The sequence below is a fragment of the Sinocyclocheilus rhinocerous genome, unplaced genomic scaffold (assembly GCF_001515625.1).
Source record: "Sinocyclocheilus rhinocerous isolate Xijiao unplaced genomic scaffold, SAMN03320098_v1.1 scaffold1436, whole genome shotgun sequence".
Lineage (NCBI taxonomy): Eukaryota > Metazoa > Chordata > Actinopteri > Cypriniformes > Cyprinidae > Sinocyclocheilus > Sinocyclocheilus rhinocerous.
In genome coordinates, this window is record NW_015647013.1 from 683,411 (window position 1) to 695,764 (window position 12,354).

The 12,354-nt window shown below is 40.8% G+C and overlaps 1 protein-coding gene across 4 annotated transcripts in view; it reads left to right on the forward strand.

Annotated features, from left to right (window-relative positions):
- LOC107708251 (methylcytosine dioxygenase TET3-like) overlaps window positions 1-12,354 on the forward strand; it is a 52,485-nt gene that overhangs the window by 9,998 nt on the left and 30,133 nt on the right. Inside the window, exons 1-2 of one of the 4 annotated variants that reach the window (XM_016512435.1) lie at window positions 3,178-3,673; window positions 4,061-4,117. The exons of 1 other annotated variant lie outside the window; for it this stretch is intronic. The gene's annotated coding sequence lies outside the window, so the exon portion shown is untranslated. Of the gene's footprint in view, window positions 1-3,177; window positions 3,678-4,060; window positions 4,118-7,068; window positions 7,570-12,354 lie in introns of those variants that run through there. 2 more of the 4 variants (XM_016512434.1, XM_016512437.1) reach the window with 2 other exon arrangements.

Genomic DNA, 12,354 nt, shown 5'->3' on the forward strand with positions numbered 1-12,354 from the left:
ACACATGAAGAAAGGGAGCTGCAAAAAGGCATGGAAAGCCAAGACACTAGCAGAAATCTATCAGTAATTAGAAGGCAATCCTGCTCCTAGTCAGTGGAAATTAATATTAGCTGCTTCAGTTCCAACTGATGGCCTATAAAAAGGTGTCTAATGACCAACGTGTCACACAAGAAACATTTCATGATGGGTAAAAGCAAAGAGCTTTCTCAAGACCTTCGCAACCTTATTGTTGTAAAACATACTGATGGCATTGGTTACAGAAGGATTTCTATACTTCTGAATGTTGGGAAGTGGAAAGAACATAATTTCACCATAAACTGGCCACGACCAGGTGCTCCTCGCAAGATTTCTGACAGAGGAGTGAAAAAAAAATTCAGAAGAGTTTTCTAAGAGCCAATGATCACTTGTGGTGAGCTTCAGAAAGACCTGGAATTAGCAGGTACAATTGTTGAAAATTATTGAAAATAATAAGTAATGCACTCCACCGCAGTGGCCTATATACATGCTCACCACGCAAGACTCATTTAGACAAGCCTGTGAAATACTGGGAGAATATAGTCTGGTCCGATGAGACCAAAATTAAACTCTTTGGATGCCATAATACACACTATGTTTGGAGGTCAAATGGCACATCAGCCCAAAACATCATGGTGTAGCACTGGCAAAATTCATATAATTGAAGGAAGGATGAATGGAAAAATGTACAGAGACATTCTTGATAAAAATCTGCTGCCATCTACCAGGATGATGAAGATGAAACAAGGCTGGACATTCCAGTAAGACAATGATCCCAAACACAGCCGAGGAAACTCTCGATTGGTTTCAGAGAAAGAAAGTAAAGCTGCTAGAATGGCCAGCCAATCACCTGACTTGAATCCAATAGAAAATGTATGGATAGAACTACAGATCAGAGTTCATAGAAGAGGCCCACAGAACCTTCAAGATTTGAAGACCGTTTCTATGGAAGAATGGGCCAAAATCACACCTGAGCAATGCATGCCACTAGTTTCTCCAGACAGCTGTCATTACCAACAAAGGCTTTTGTACCTAGTATTAAATAGATTTCAGTAAGCGTGTTCAATACTTTTTCCCTGGGTCATTCCACTTTATTGCACAGAACTTAATTTCTGAACTTATTTGTATTGTTTTCATTGTATGTATGGATTAGTTGGGTTGTTACCGACATCTGGTGAAAATTTCATGCCAACAGCACCTTTAGAAATATATTTACTGAGAAAAATGGTGACGTGGTAAATACTTATTTTACCCGCTGTATGTGTGTGTATATATATATATATATATATATATATACAGTATATATGTCTGTATGAAGTATTGAGTATTATATTAGAGTATTCATCCTCTTTTTATTAAAATTGTCATGAAAATATTGCACAATAACAAAAAAGTCATTATTTGTTGCCCTAAAAATAAGCTAAATATTAAAGCAAAATATAATTCTTATTTTATAATTATAGGAATTTATTTGTGTGTGTATAGGTTCGGTTGTGTATTGGAGCGGGGTCTTAGAAACTCTATGTGGATTAGTTCAATTTGGGGTGGCTGTTGTTCAAGAAAAGGGGGAGGAGAGAGTTAATTAGGATTGTTAATCCTTCTGTTATTACAACGATGTCTTAACCCTCATTTAAACTCACGCAGACACACACACACACAGAGACCTTTGCAATTCTTTGACAATGAAGCCTTAACGATGTTTCTGCAGTCTCACTCCTCTTACCACGAGAACTCTGTGTGTGTGTGTGTGTGTGTGTGTGTGTGTGTGTGTGTGTGTGTGTGTGTGTGTGTGTAAGTGGTTTGGGGGGGTCACAGGTAGGATTACGACAATTTTCCGACAGCCTTAAGGGGATTTGCTTTGATACGGCCTGAATCACCTGGCCTGTTGCGCGAGTGTCAGGGAAGGAGATTAATGAGCGCTTACACACTTTGGCTCTCGTGACAAACCAGGTGATTCAGCCAGTATCAAAGCAAACAGACGAGATAACATCAGGAAGGCGGCAGTCATTCCCAATGCATTTGCATCGCAGCCCAGTCAGTGGAATGCGCTTTGCAGATTGCATTGTGCACATCAAAATGACATTCGTATTGTTTCTTACGATGCCAGAAAGTTTCTCTTCATACAAAGAGAAAAGTTCAGCTGAAATTTGGTGCCACAGCACAACCTTCCCTAGCCTCGTGGTTACTGCAAGCCTTCACACAGATGCACAAACGCGATGTTCCTGGAACTCCCACGCTGCGTAATCCACTCTCATCACAACTGCTGCGTCACCAAACGTCCGCTGGTTCTTCGAAAGCCTCCCTCTTAACGCGTCTCTTCCATCAGCCACGCTCCCGGTTACGTTCTGCTTAGGGAAAAGACAGTGAAAAGACAGACCATTCAGTAAAATTCAATCAAATTAAATGTTGATCTGTTTATCACATATACAGTTTTCACGGCAGTCGCAGTTGCTGTTATCTTCATGAATGGAAGCGCGTGCGCTGCTAACCCTCATGGATGATTTCAGCGTCAGTTTCATTGTAACGACTCGCTCGCATTTCCATCTAGCAGGCGTTTGTAGGTCGGGCCAGCAGAGGTTGTAGTCTACCATGTTTGGTTTATAGACTTTGAAAGACTGAAATCGAAGCTCTTATAGTGGTATTTCATGCACAGTCGAGCATTTAAAACAGCTGAGATTTGACTCGCATTTGCAATGCCAGTTGCGTGTAAAATGCTGTTGCTTTCACTTTTTTGGTTGGAAAAATGGAAAAACACTTGCGTGTTTTCAAACCACCGACTCCAGCTGATTGCCGCTTGGTGAAGAGGATTGCATATGTGTGCTTCTCTGTCAGTGCCTCGTTGCACCAAAGACACGGCGTGCAAATGCATGTGCGCAGTCCAGTCCAGTTGTTGCATGCAGCCGAGACACAGATGGTCTTCAGTGATACCACATTCCAGAGCCATTGTTTAAGGAAGGCAAGCCGGGTTAGATAATTGACAGCCACAGCGTGCATGAGAGAAACCCTTCCCCCAAGTCTGAAACGCACATGCACACGCATTGTTCGCAGCACGCGCCCCTTCTCTTTCTTTATCCAGCACATCCCGCCCTCGTGTTCTCTGCGTCTATGTCTCTCGCCCGTTTTCTCTCTCTCTCCTCTTGTCTGCTTCACCCTAGCAGCAGTGCTCGTGCTCGCCTCCGATTGGCCAGTGGCCGTTCTTTGTGAGCTATCGATGGTGTGACGTCGCGTTAGTGTGTGTAGGTCGGAAAGGAGTATTCACATCACGTATTCTGTTAGCTTTTTCGTTTGGAGAGGGGGGAAGGGGGGTAGAGGAAAAAGAAAGAGAGGGAGGAGGCTATAGTGCAGCAGTGATAGCGATCACACTGCCTTTAAAAATAAAAAAAAATGCTTCTGTGTGTATGTGGTCGAGCCATGAATTGAAGGAAGTGAGAGAGCGAGGCTGGGAGGGCGAGAGCGAAAGAGCGTACGAGAGCTAATGTAAAACAGGATTAAGAACACAAGATGGCTTCCTGAATGGACAGAGACCAGAAAGAGAGAGGGAGAAGAAAAGAAAGATAAAGAAAGACAGAGCGAGAGAGAGGTGGGGGGGACGCGTTGGGTCTTCTGATGGGGATACCTCTCGCCACCGAAGAGCAACACGCGAAGGCAGCGAGGCTGAGTAGGTAAATATTTATTAGCACAGGGAAAAAATGACGGACAGTAATGGCAGATGGGGAGGGAGGGGGAAGGGGGGGTTAGACTCTGAACAGCACCGGTTTATTAGAAAGACTGGGGTCAGAAATAACTAGCTGGCGTTAGCTCACATTTAAATGTCTCTTTGTGCCATACAGATCATAATTGGCAGGACTGTATAAATACGCAGGACAGAATTTGATCATTTATTTAACATGTTTGTCATAATTGAAACCTTTCTGACTTACGACGAGATTAAAATGGTTCATGTCGTTTTTCACACTAGTTGTCAAGGATTGGATGATTGTGATGGTTTTATTGTTCTCAATCTGCTTTTTTCCCCCCCTTTCTTTTTCCACGATTGTCCTGGAAGGTGGAATATTTTGACGACGTAAAAACCCGGTCCATAATCCCAAACCTGGCTAAAGAGGTGAGCTAAATACCCCATGGCCAGCTGTCTGTCTGTGTGTGTCTTGTTACAGCAGATGTTAACACTTTTTGATATTCCTCTCAGATGGGTATGAATCAGGAACGGTAGGATGTTTTGAGCTGCAGTGCTTTTTGCGTGACTCAACAGGCCCAATGCGTGCCCAGATGCGGCGCGACAGCTGCGTTTAGGCATCCACCTGTGTGCTGCAGGTGCGACTTCGTTTCTGATCCTGTGCACTTTAGTGAAGATTCTCGAGTGAGGCGAGAAGACGCTAGCCTGGACTAGGCCCCGGTTTAAAGAGACCCGGGCTCTGCGCTCATTGGAAGAGATGTAGGCGTGAGCTTCGCCTGGCTAAGAGAGAGAAGAGAGGAGGAGGAGGAGGAGGAGGAGGTGGCCTCTCTCTCTCACTTTCTCTTTGGGTCTATCTCGCTCAGTCTGTCAGTCTGTCTGTCTTCCTTTTTCTCCGCGCTCTGTGTCAAGCCCAGGAACAGAGAAAAGAGTGGCGGGCGGGATTGCCAAAGTTTCCAGTCATCTGAGGTAAAGGGAGTAAAAGTTAGTGGGTCACATAAACGCACGCATGCGCGGTGACGCCGCTGTATTTGTGTGTCCGTGTGAGCGAGCACGTGGCAGAGTGTTTATGGACTGAGAGTAACATGTAGCGTCAGAGTTAAGAGAGACTCGACGGGCCTTGAGAGCTTTATGTGCGAATTACCCTCAGCGAATATACTGATTTACACGTAGGAGAAATTGGAGGATTGGTGCGACTGCTGTAAAATCAAGCAGACAGTCTCGACAGCAGCGGCGCTGCTCTTTGCGCTCTCACCACACAGCGGCGGGTTTAGCTTCGGCCAGAAGTCACTGTTTAGGTTTATATATTTACATTTAGTCATTTAGCAGATGCTTTTATCCAAAGCGACTTACAAATGAGGACAATAAAAGCAATCAAAACTAACAAAAGAGCAATGATATGCAAGTGCTATAACAAGTCTCGGTTAGCCTAATTCAGTACATGTAGCTTGTCAGTTGTTCACTGACAAGCTGCGCAAAACCACGATCATATTTTGCGCATGTTTTGCGCAGCTTGTCAGTGAACAACGGCTCTGTGTAGTTAATGCTGCTCCATGTGAAAGCCCGCAGGTGATGGAGATTTACCTCTGATTAAAGAACCGAGTTTACTGACAAGATGCGCGTTAAATATCGCATGCGATTTATCGTGATTTTAACCTCTTTAACCTATAGTTGCGCCGGCGCCAATGAAGTCATGCAGTTAATGCGTTTCTAATTCAGTTTTAATGTGCGTCTAGAACGGCCGCAGATGAGGCATTAAGTGCATGGCACGGAGTTTAATGTAGCAATGTGGTCACTCAGTTTTCTAGGTTTGTTTTAATAGATTTGAACAACGAAATCAAGTGCTACGCACATGTATTGGCCATGACTTGATTGCAAATACAAATACAAAAATTAGACGAGTAAAGAAAACGCGGTAGTTTAATGTAGCAATGTGGTCACTCAGTTTTCTAGGTTTGTTTTAATAGATTTGAACAACGAAATCAAGTGCTACGCACATGTATTGGCCATGACTTGATTGCAAATACAAATAAAAAAATTAGACGAGTAAAGAAAACGTGGTACTTATTAAAAGAATCAGCCCTTTATTTAAATATATGAACACAGGAAACCGCTGTTAACAGGTTAATGTAACGTTTCCCATTCCATGACTGGAATAAAATAATTGCAATTTACTCTCTGTATAATATTGGACATTGTTGTTCTTCTCGGAGTAGCGCGGCCGCATGCTGCGTCTTCTTCTTGTGTGACAGGTGTCAGCGTTAAGGGACAATAATGCCACCTAGGAGCTCAACCAGGTACTGGCGCTGGAGTAGGTTATTTGTGTGTCGTGTTTTCATAAGTGTCCTGTTCATTTTAAATATTATGGTTATCGCCAATACCGGTATTTCATCACACCCTAAATGAACACAATGTCGATATTTCATGATTCGAATATCACAGTTATCGTCAATACCGGTATATCGTGACACCCCTATACAGTACATATCTTTTAAAGAGCTTTTTCTCCACTTTATATTTATTATGTATATATATATAAATACACACACATGCATGTATATATTTAAGAAAAATGTTATGTTTATATATATTAAATATATTTATATAGAATATAAAATATAATAATATAAATATATAAATGTGTATATACATGTTAATATTTTCAAAATATATACTGAATGTGTGTGTATTTATATATACATAATAAATAAACACAGTACACATACATATATGTAAACAAAAACTTTTATTTTGGATGTGATTAATCGCGATTAATCATTTGACAGCACTTACGACGTTATATATATATATATATAGAGAGAGAGAGAGAGAAAACAAGCAGATAAAGTAGAAAAAGAATAGAGAAAGCTAGTTGTAGAGGCCCTTTTTTAAAGAAAACAAAACAAATAGAGTTTTAGAGGGTCAAGTGTTTTTTTTTTATAAAAAATAAAACAAATGGATAAAATAAAATTAGAATAGAGAGTGCTAGAGTTAGAAGGTCAAATAAAGATGGAAGAGATGTGTTTTTAGCAGTTTTATCTTGAATCTAGATTGTATAATCCATGCCAGATCATTTCTGACCGACTATTTTGGCTCGTATGATCAAATGCATCGTCACTAAATTCCATACACCTACATGCACTCACTCGCAAGGTCTTACATAACCTCACTCAGATGCATTGGTTTATCTTACTTGCCTAAAAGTATCGTCTCATAATTTTGTTTTGGTTATATTTTGCGGCTTACCAGTTCGCTGTCGCTCGGCCGCAAATTGCCAGTTTGCCGTGAGAAGACGGTTTGCATTGCATGCTCTCAAAATACTTTGGATTTGGTTGACTGTGGATTGGCATTGTCAAGGCATTCTGCTGTGATGCAACACATGCGGTGACGTTAACATTGTGTTGTTATATACTTACTCAGCCCTACCCAGAAATTGTTGAGTGGTACGGTCAAATCAAACCAGTGAAAATGAAGATCATTCGAGGCTCTTTGAAGAGGTGTTGTTTCTGTGTAGTTTCTTTCCTTTGGCTTGGCTTCCGATTGACGTAATGTACTATAGTTGCGGGGATAACCAAAACATGAAAGCGCTCTGCAATTGACTATAAAAGCTGACGCTGCTCTACTGTAAGCGTTTGATCTGTGGGGTAAATGTATATCATCACCCCTTCGTTTAATAGGCTCCGAAAGTTGCATGGAAGGCAGAACCACATTAAAGAGCTCATGGAAAGTCTGTAGTAATGGCTCTTTTGGAGGTGTGCGGAATCCCCTGGCGTGACGGGAAGGGGTTAACGGTGACCTAGATTTTGTGGCAACAGTGAGTGGCAGATGACATCACGGCTGTAATTATAGTTCAGACCCGCCCATGAGGCTGCTCACGTGATGAGGTACTTGTGTGTATGTAGTATATGTGAATGTGTGCTTCTGAGGGGAAATGGTTTGCGAGCGTGAGCATTTCAAAGTTCATGCGAAAGGCAGGAAGCCGCTTGTTTTCATTTCTAAAAATTATGCTCACGATGTAATTCGCTCTGAAATAAACCACTTGTTTTCTACTACAGATGTCACTGTGAGTTAACTGAGACTGCAGTGCACTATTGAGAAAACGGGATGTTAGAAATGGGATGTCTGTAAACTATTTTAATTAGCTGATGCATTGTCATCCCTCGCACACATGACCTGAAAACACACACACACACACACACACTCAAGCTATACTCAAAGTAAGGTTTGTGTAACATTATGTTTTTTTCCCTGTCTATCCACCCAACCAAACATTCCAAAGTCCAGCGAGTGATCTGAAAAAAATTTTGTTGTAAAATATACCACCAGTTTAGAAGCACATACTGGGACTGAGTTTAGAATAACAGGAATGCATGATTACTTTTACTCAATTGATTCTATGTTTACTGTTCTTTGTTTTGTTGTATAGCTATACTTACCTGTGCAAAACCTTTTGTTGAGCTAAACAAATTTCACAGTGTAATTGTGTTAATGTTTTTAATCGTTAACTGGGATAACCAATATGCTTTTGTTGTAAGACAAGCTAGTTTTATAACAAAATCATATAACAGACATGTATACTGTAGATTAAATAAAAACATATTTTGTCTACTAGTGTATGGTAAGCGCCACATGTTCTTGGAATTGTGTAATTCACAGGTGTTTTGGGTTAAACATGCAATGATTTTCCATTAAGGTAGTGATTTTTAAGTAAACGGTTCAACCAATTCAGTTTAACCTCAACCAATGGAAGTTAAATTGGCTAGTTGGCTTGTTTAGATGAACAGATTGAGCTTATTCATGAACCAAACATGCAATATAACAACATGAATAAAATCAGTCAGGAAAGCAAAATCAAAATCATTATGATAATGTTACAGCATTGCACTTTTGAAAGTGTCACAAACATGCAAAAAAACTCTTTTTAAACCGGTTTTCCAAACAGTCCTCTTTTAGCATTGTCATATAGTTGCTGTGTTGGGACGCGCAAACAAACAGAAATGTTTTGATACCGGTACAGTGTACTTTTCAGGGTATCAGCCAACAAATTGCTTGCTTATTGGTGTCTCTACATACTAAGCTGGTATAGCAGAAAATAATTTACTTCCAAATAAATGACACACTTCAGCAGACCATGCATCCTGTTTTGCATTTTTAAATGTCAAGTGAGCTGGTGTGTGTGTGTGTGTGTGTGTGTATGCAGAAAGAGCAGATGTGTGAGAAAGGTGTTTACATTGAACACACTGTATGCAGGATTCTTCACAAAACAGGCTAAACATGTTCAGATGATCTTTAAAAGCGACAGCTTCAACTATCCACTTTTGATCAAAGTCAGGAGGTTGGAAACTGATACAGCTACGATAAATGCTTGCAGATTCTTGTCTGTTTTTGTAAAGAAACTGCTCTGTGCTGAACCATCATGCATGTGCTGAAAACTTGCAGCTGTGTGCAGATGCTTTTAAGATAATACAGTAACCAATGTAACTTGGGTAGTTAAAGGTTGAAGTGGTCACATTTGATGTTAAATGTTTGATAAAATACTCCCACAGCTTAATGTGCAGAGACAGCTATAATGAAGTCTCATACCCTAAAAACGGTAAACACTGTGACTCCTTCTCAACCAATGGTATGAATTTTGGATGGTGTGAATTTTTTGGATCTGCTCTTCTCGCCAGTGACAGATAGATGCAGTGTATGGGGAAACCTGTTTGAAAACAGGCATTAGTTTGGTGACTCTATTGGTAGACAAATTACATATTAGAGGAGAAGTTGGTTGTTATGCAATGTTAGTAAGGAGTGCATTGATAAGAGACCATTGCTTGGTAGCCTAATACATTTTTTTAAAACTACAATACTGTCTCAGTGTTTTTGAACCCAGTGCATCTCAATCTGTTGTTTTACATGTTTGCCCTTCACTTTGGCTTGTGGCTTTGCATCTCCTGAGGAATGGATGACTGCACTACTGCAGTTAATGAAAAATGAATGGGATGTACAGCTGAGAACTAGTTCAATAGCGGTGTTATCTCTCTCTGTACATCTTACCCCTGATCCCCAGTGATTTGTAATTTCTACCTTAGATCTATAGGTATATTATGTATATGTATATGAAATATATACATGTGCGCACAGATCTGTTGAGATTTTTAAAATGTTTTTGAAAGAAGAATCTATTTTGCTCACCATTTATTTGATCAGTGGAAACTGATTTAAAATAAAATTTTAATTTAAAATAAAAAAATTCTATTTGAACATATTTTACAATGTAATTATTTCTGTGATGCGCAGCTGTATTTTCAGCATCATTACTCCAGTCTTCAGTGTCACACGATCCTTCAGAAATCATTCTAATATGCTGATTTGCTGCTCAAGAAACATTTCTGATTTTTATCAATGTTGAAAATGTTGTTCTGTTTAATATTTCTCTGGAAACTGCGATGCGATTTTCTAGGAATCTTTGAACACTTATTTGAAATAGATTTTTTGTAACAATGTAAAAAAGTCTTTACTATTCCTATTGATCAATTTAATGCATCCTTGATTAATATTTTCTTAGTGTATACATTTCCTTAAAAAAAATATGCATGTGTGTATACATTTTTATCTAAATTTGACCGTGCATGCATGAAAGGGAGATTGGCTGATAGCTGGAGGGCGTTTGTGCTCATTGTATTGCAACTGCATGTGAAAGAGAAGCTGAGATAAAACGGCGCATGCAATGCTGCAGTGTACTTTGTACCATTTTCCAAGAGACCTTGGCCCTTTAAGAGCAGCTACGCCTGACTTGAACATATGGGGAGCTAATCTTAGCCTTACTCCTGAGAGAAACAAGGCTGGCAACCAGCCACTGTGCACAACTCTCTCTCTGTTACTGCTTCTTTTGTCAGTTGAACAGAATAGGGTTTTGGGGTTATTAGTGGCAGATTTTTTGCCCAACATAGATTGAGTTCTGAGGTTTTTACATCTTTTTTTAGTATTTCAAGGATTATTTGATCAAGGATTATTAGCCACGAGAGAATATATAGCTGAGCTAAAGTGGGTCATGGATCAGATTTCTTCCCATTTTGAAAGAGATCTACATGATGTCGTCCATCTATCTCCTTCAGCACGATTGTCTTTCAATTCTTCTCTTTCAAGCCTCCGTCTGCTATTTTCTGCTTTCCTCTCTCTTGTATCCCCCTCATCAAATTTCACCTCAGTTTTTTTCCCCTTCTACTCCAAAACTTCTTGCACAAAGAGCACTCTTTAGGCTGTGTTATTCCTCCGTCTCATACCTCCTCCTTTCCCACCATCTTATTGAGTGATGAGGGTCGCTCCTCCCTTCCCTTCCCCCTCTTTCCTTATGTCTTTTCTGCTTTGCTTCCCCCTCACTTTCTCTCTCTCTCTCTCTCTCTCTCTCTCTCTCTCTTTCTCCCTCTTTCTCTCTGTCTGTCTCTCCCTTTCCCTTTGTGAGTATTTGTGGGGTAAAATGAGGAGGGGTCTCTCAGCTGAGTGTTGCGTGCCATGTGTCAGGCAAGGCGAATTATGACAGGCTCACACAGACATTTCCATTCGACATCCTACACCTCACAAACCTACCCGCCTTGCCCTAAAGAAAGAAGCATCAGGTCAGGGGATGCTAAAAATATGGTGCACGCATAAAAAATAAAAAATAAAGAGGACAAGAATGGGAGGGGGTGGGGGGGGGAGGTCAGAGAACAATAGATAGAACTAGAGAAAAGGGAATTACAAAAATAAAGACGTGGGAATTACAGATGGGAAAAAATGGAAATGTAAGTCAAGAGAAACAGAAGTGGATGTCTTTGATATTCTCAATGACTGTCTGAGCCATTCATGATCTGCCCCAGACCTACTGCACTCACTGACCCTGAGCTCATTTGCATCGGTGTGTACGAGTGAGTGTGTGAGTGTGTGTGTGAGTGAGTGAGTGTGTGTGTGTGTGTGTGAGTGAGTGTGTGTGTGAGTGAGTGTGTGTGTGAGTGTGAGTGTGTGTGTGTGTGTGTGTGTGAGTGAGGGCGTGCGTGCGTGTGTGTGACACGCTTTATCTGTGCATGTGAAAGTGTTTCGGATCGGGACTAAAGGGAGAGGCTTAGTAAACAAATATGGAGAATGAAAGGGAGCAGGGTATGTGAGAGAGAGATAGAAAGGGAGTGTAGATGGACTTGTTGTAATAAACAAAAAGACAGCTGTGTTTTAAAGTCAAGTTTTATTCTTGTCAATGCTGGCCAAAAAAGATCTAAACCGTATCCCTGTGGATATACAGTATACTTTGCACAAGTCTTAAGCCCCGTTCACACTGCCAGTGACTTTTTTGCTGTATGTCGCTAGACTCTGTGCTGTGAAGACGCTTGTGGGCGTTCCTACTGCTGTCGCTCTAATGTTATTGGTAGGACTGCAAGTCTGGACATATAAAATGCAATGACAAACTATATATATTGCCGGTAAAACAAAGATATCAGTAAAATCATATAAAACAGTGAAATCGCTGAGGAAATCTGTCCTGTCTTCCCTGCACTCGAGACGGTGACGTTCGAGCGCCACTGACAGATCCTTCACTCCTATTGGTTGTCGCTCGCGAAATTCGCTGTTCATTTGCATAAAGTTAAACAATTCTTAACTTTTGTCGTTTGACTCGCATCGCTTGACACGCCCACATTCTGTCGCCAACGGTCACT